The sequence below is a fragment of the Suncus etruscus genome, chromosome 14, assembly GCF_024139225.1.
Source record: "Suncus etruscus isolate mSunEtr1 chromosome 14, mSunEtr1.pri.cur, whole genome shotgun sequence".
NCBI classification, from domain to species: Eukaryota; Metazoa; Chordata; class Mammalia; order Eulipotyphla; family Soricidae; genus Suncus; species Suncus etruscus.
This window is the reverse complement of record NC_064861.1, coordinates 30,685,474-30,691,473: the sequence shown is the minus strand read 5'-3', so window position 1 is coordinate 30,691,473 and position 6,000 is coordinate 30,685,474. Positions and strand designations below refer to the sequence as shown.

Here is a 6,000-nt window from a genome sequence, read left to right as displayed (position 1 = left end):
GGCTTAAAGCACAGGAGGTTCCGTGCTTTTTTAGAGGAAATGGAGTCAGAATATGGAGATGTACTCTATTTCACTGAGGTACGTTGGCTCAGCAGGGGAAATGTCCTGAAAAGATTTTTTTTTTTTTTTTTTTGGTTTTTGGGTCACACCCGGCGGTGCTCAGGGGTTACTCCTGGCTGTCTGCTCAGAAATAGCTCCTGGCAGGCACGGGGAACCATATGGGACACCGGGATTCAAACCAACCACCTTTGGTCCTGGATCGGCTGCTTCCAAGGCAAACACCGCTGTGCTATCTCTCCGGGCCCCTGAAAAGATTTTTTGAGTTGAGAGAAGAAATGAAAACCTTCATGGAGAAGGATGGGAATGCTGTTCCTGAGTTAAATGATCACAAATGGCTCATGGACTTAGCTTCTCTTGTTGATTTCACACATAAGCTGAATGTACTAAAGAATTTACAAGGCCCGGGACAGCTTATCAGTGCTGCCTATGACAACGTGAGAGCATTCTCCACAAAACTTGTGTTATGGAAACCCCAGCTCTCTCAGACAAACCTTTGCCATTTCCCAGCATGCAAGGAACTTGTGGATGCAGGCATACCATTCAGTGGTGAGAAATATGTTGATGCTATTTTTAAGCTAGAGAAGGAATTTGATCACAGATTTGCAGACTTCCAAAAGCACAGAGCCACTTTCCAAATTTTTGTGGACCCCTTTTCCTTTGATGTGCAAGATGCCCCTCCTGTGCTTCAAATGGAGCTCATTGACCTGCAGTGCAACTCTGATCTCAAAGCCAAGTTCAGGGAGATTAATGGAAAAGCAGACATGCATGGGCAATTTTGAGAGAATTGCCCCCCAGCTTCCCTGAGTTTTCCCAAATGTTCAAGCGCACCATGTGCCTTTTTGGGAGCATATATTTGTGTGAAAAGTTATTCTCCACATTGAACTTCAATAAGTCAAAGTACAGGTCTAGACTTAATGATGATCATCTTCAAGCCATACTGAGGGTCTCAACTGCTTCCTCTGTAAAGCCAAATGTGGTTCAGATTTGTGAGAAGAACCACTGTCAAGTCTCTGGCAGCAAGGAATAGGCAAAAGATACCATGTTCAGAAGAACTGTTCATGATCTTCACTCAATGTTCTATTCATGTTCAGAAGAAATAATTAAGACTGTTAATAATGACGTTTGAGGACTTCTTTTTTGTGAAATCCCTTGTGCGGCCCTGCCTCACCCTGACTTTGCGTCCTGTGGCCCCCAGGTAAATTGAGTTTGAGACCCTTGACATAGTGCTAAGACTTGCTTCTGAGCATTGGTGGGTGTGGTTAAACAAATCCCTCTCCCACAGAAAGATTCATATAGGGACCGGAGAGATAGCATGGAGGTAAGGCATTTGCCTTGCATACAGAAGGTCGGTGGTTTGAATCCCGGCATCTTATATGGTCCCCTGAGCCTGCCAGGAGCAATTTCTGAGCATAGAGCCAGGAGTAACTCCTGAGCACTGCCAGGTGTGACCAAAAACCAAAAACCAAAAAAAAATTTTTTTTTATATAATAAGCATGACCAAATTTTTGTTTTTCTCCCTTTGGATTCATACCCAGTGATAATCAGGGTTTACTCTTGTTTCAGTGTTCAGGAACCATATTGTGATGCTCTTCAGGTCTAACCAGAGTTTTGACACATGAAGAGCCAGGAGTAAGTCCTGAGTACAGTTGGTGTCCCCAGAAATAAAAAATTAAGGAAAACTTAATTGATTTTTCAGGGCCCTTATAGTCTGATGTTTTATCATTTTTTCCCTCCCGAAAGCAGTTTTTATTTATAGGGACTTTTAACCACATCATTCATTGGTAGGCCTGGGAGAGGTTCCCTCTTCAAACCAGAGGCCTCGAGGCTGGAGAGATAGTACAGCTGCACGCGACTGTCCCAGGACCCAGGATCGATGATGGTTCGATTCCTGACATCCCATATGGTCCCCCGAGCCTGCCAGGAGAAATTTCTGAGTGCAGAGCCAGGGGTAACCCCTGAGCGTCACCCGGTGTGACCCCAAAATAAATGTAAAACCAGTGGCCTCTATATATTTTAGAACTGGAAATATAATTACAATTTAGTCTCTCTGCTAGAGCCACAAGATGAGCGTTAATCTCTGCTTCTCTAAGAATCCCGAATTTAGGATTTTCCACTGTAACACTATAACATCTAATCCTGAAGGTTTAAAATCAATTGATAGAACATTAGAAAGGTAAGTAATTGTAGTTTCCACAGTGTACTCAAATACCCAATCAAATTTCTTTACTTTTTTTTTTTCTTCACGAAAACTAGTTGACTCTGTTTCAATTCTGCTGCAATGGCTTTAAACCCACAATAGTAACTTGCAGGATCACGTTTGTACCCCTTAGGGCCTTGTTCTTCATCTATACCAATTAAGATCATACTACAGCCAAGAGACCTCCTCTCAGCATTCTGTGCGTACACCTGAGAAATGTCAACAAATCTTTTACATAGCATGTCCACAGGAATTTCATAGCTTATACTTGTAATTCCAGTTGGCTGCCTCAGAGCATGCCCTCTGCACTTAGGATCTGCTGTCAGCTGTCATTCCTGTCATCATACAGCCAATGTTTTCAGTTATCTTGAATATGTGTGTCACTATACTGTAATCCAGTAACTTGTCAGGTATTTTCTTCTGTGTAACAGTTACTGCATAATCTTTCCCTCTGACAGCTACTGATAAAAGGCCACCTTGGTTAATAACATTCTGCTTGGTACAGTGTAAATGAGGCTGGTGAAGTCAGATCCTGGGCAAGTAAAGATTACAAATTCGGAAGCATCCACAAGCTACTTTTGGGGGGGGGGAACAACTCCAAAACCCTTTATTTTAGGTGGGGATGGGACATTTAAAATGTGTCTGAGCCAATCAAATTGGGAGGAAAACAGGAAATGGAGGGATCTGTGTGATAATACAGTGGGTAAGGCATTTGACAGAGAGTAAGGCTCATCTGTTGCTCCCGCAGAGAGACTAAATTGTAATTAAATTTCCAGCTCTGAATTACTACTGGCAGGCTCGGGGGAACCACATGGGATGTTAGGGGTTCGAACCTGGGTTCGTCCCAGGTCAGCGCAGCAGCATGCAAGGCAAATGCCTTACTGCTGTACTATCACTCTGGCCCTATTTAAAGAAAAAATTTTTTTTGGTTTTTGGGTCACACCCAGCAGCACTCCGGTTACTCCTGAGTCTACACTCAGAAATCGCCGCTGATAGGCACGGGGAACCATATGGGATACTGGGATTTGAACCATCCTCTGTCCTGGATCCTCTGTTCTACTGCTGTGCTATCTCCCCTATTAAAATATTTTTGTTTGGTTTTTGGGCCACACCCGGTGGTGCTCAGTGATTACTCCTGGCTATGCGCTCAGAAATCATTGCTCCTGGCTTGGGGGACCACATGGAACGCCAGGGAATTGAACCACAGTCCGTCCTAGGACAGTGCAGGCAAAGCAGACACCTTACTGCTTGGGCCACCGCTCCAGCCCCTTAAAACTTTCTTTGTTTTGTTTTTGGTTTGAGGGTCACACCTGGCAGCGCTCAGGGGTTACTCTAGCTCTGCTCAGAAATCGCTCCTGGCAGGTTCGGGGGACCATATGGGATGCCGGGGTTTGAACCACCATCTTTCTGCATGCAAGGCAAATGCTTTATCTCCATGCAATCTCTCCAGCAATAGCACAGCAGGTAGGATGTTTGCCTGTCTGGATTCAATCCCCAGCAACCCATATGGTTCCCCGAGCCTGTAAGGAGTGGTTTCTGAGTGCAGAGCCAGGAGTAACTCCTGAGTGAAGGTGGGTGTGGCCCCAAAACAAACAACTGTTTTTTATGTAACTCTGAGTTACTGTTATTCATACTAGTAATAATCATTTCAGGTATTAAATGATCAAACACCAATCTTATCACCAGTGTGACTTTCCCTTCATCAGTAATTCCAGTTTCACAGCCACCATGCTATAGTCTGCCCCTGCAGGCACAAACAAATTTACTTCATATTGTTTGCTACAGCACTGAGGCAAATGGAATCATCAAAGTTTAGATCCATAAGGGTCAATTTGTAGTGATCGTTACATCTCTCCATAATGTTATTAAAGTCAGTGTCTAAGGATTGACTGAGCTCTAGTTGGTGCTAGTTGAGCCTATTTTGTTACTGTTTAGGTTCATTGAGCTTGGCAGATTTCCATGTAATTTTCCCATCAGACTTCCTGTGATACTGCTGGACAGTATCACATCAGATAAAATCTTGAGGTGACTGGGCATGTGGCTGCACGACCCAGGGTCTATGATCTGAACCAAATTTGTTGTCTTGGCAGTTCAGTAAGGTTGAATTGTGAAGCTGGGGTTGTTCAATTGGAGGGAATCTGGGGTAGTACGCTGCTGTGGCTTCAAGCAAAGTGGAAATCTATTCCCACCTATTCTGAGATAGATATCCCACCCAGAGATATCACATGGACCAGAGTACTTGAGAAGGGTTGGTAGCCATTATTTTTCTGAAGAGCTGGGTCATTCTCACACTTGCCTTTTTGTTTTTGGGTCACATCCAACGGTTCTCAGGGGTTACTCTTAGCTCTGCACTCAGAAATCACTCTGGCAGGGCCCGGAGAGATAGCATGGAGGTAAGGCGTTTGCCTTGCATGCAGGATGGTGGTTTGAATCCCGGCATCCCATGTGGTCCCCCGAGCCTGCCAGGAGAGATTTCTGAGCATAGAACCAGGAGGAACCCCTGAGCGCTGTTGGTGTGACCCAAAAAAGAAAAAAAAAATCACTCTGGCAGACACGGAACCATGTGGGATGCTGCAATTCGAACCACCATCTTCCTGAATTGACTACATTTAAGGCAAACGCCCTACTGCTGTGCTATCTCTCCTGCCTCACAATTGCCTTTTAAAAGGCTCTATTTGGGGCTGGAGAGATAGCATGGAGGCAGGGCATTTGTCTTGCACGCAGAAGGTTATTGGTTAGAATCCCGGCATCCCATATAGTCCCCCGAGCCTACCAGAAGCGATTTCTGAGCGTAGAGCCAGGAGTAACCCCTGAGTGCTGCCGGGTGGACTCAAACACCAAAAAAACAAACAAACAAAAAATGGCTCTATTTCCCTGTAAGATTGTAGGAAAAAAAGTATTTAAAGAAAATGAGTAGGCAGCCCAGAGAGATAGCACAGCGGTGTTTGCCTTGCAAGCACCCGATCCAGGACCAAAGGTGGTTGGTTCAAATCCCGGTGTCCCATATGTCCCCTGTGCCTGCCAGGAGCTATTTCTGAGCAGACAGCCAGGAGTAACCCCTGAGCATTGCCGGGTGTGGCCCAAAAACAAAACAAAACAAAACAAAACAAAAAAAAAAAAAAGAAAGAAAAAAGAAAATGAGTAGGCGGGCTGGAGAAATAGCATGGAGGTAAGGCGTTTGCCTTGCGTCCAGAAGGACGACGGTTTGAATCCCAGCATCCCATATGGTCCCCTGTGCCTGCCAGGGGCGATTTCTGAGTATAGAGCCAGGAGTGACTCCTGAACGCTGCCAGGTGTGACCCATAAAAAAACCAAAATCAGGGGCCGGGCGGTGGCGCTGGAGGTAAGGTGCCTGCCTTGCCTGCACTAACCTAGGACGGACCACGGTTCGATCCCCCGGCGTCCCATATGGTCCCCCAAGAAGCCAGGAGCAACTTCTGAGCGCATAGCCAGGAGTAACCCCTGAGCCTCACAGGGTGTGGCCCAAAAACCAAAAAAAAAAAAAAAAACCAAAATAAAAAAAAAAAACTTTAATTCAAACTCGTGTTCTAACTATTTGTCAGAAATTCCCTGTAATTTAGAGCTATTTTCTGTGCTTCCATTTTCTTTTTAAGTGAAATAGTTAATTTTTTTTTTTTGAGAAACCTTATCTGAGTGAAAGCATAAATGCTAAGGGCTTAGTCTCTGAATGCAACCAGGTAATATCATACATATCAAAGTAAAGGAAGATTTTGGTTAAAATT

General features: G+C 44.7%; 1 pseudogene; it reads right to left on the bottom strand.

The window, feature by feature from the left end:
* Positions 1-452: 452 nt before the first annotated feature.
* The window catches only part of LOC126028361 (proteasome subunit alpha type-6-like), a 13,538-nt pseudogene continuing 7,990 nt past the window's right edge, over positions 453-6,000 (bottom strand).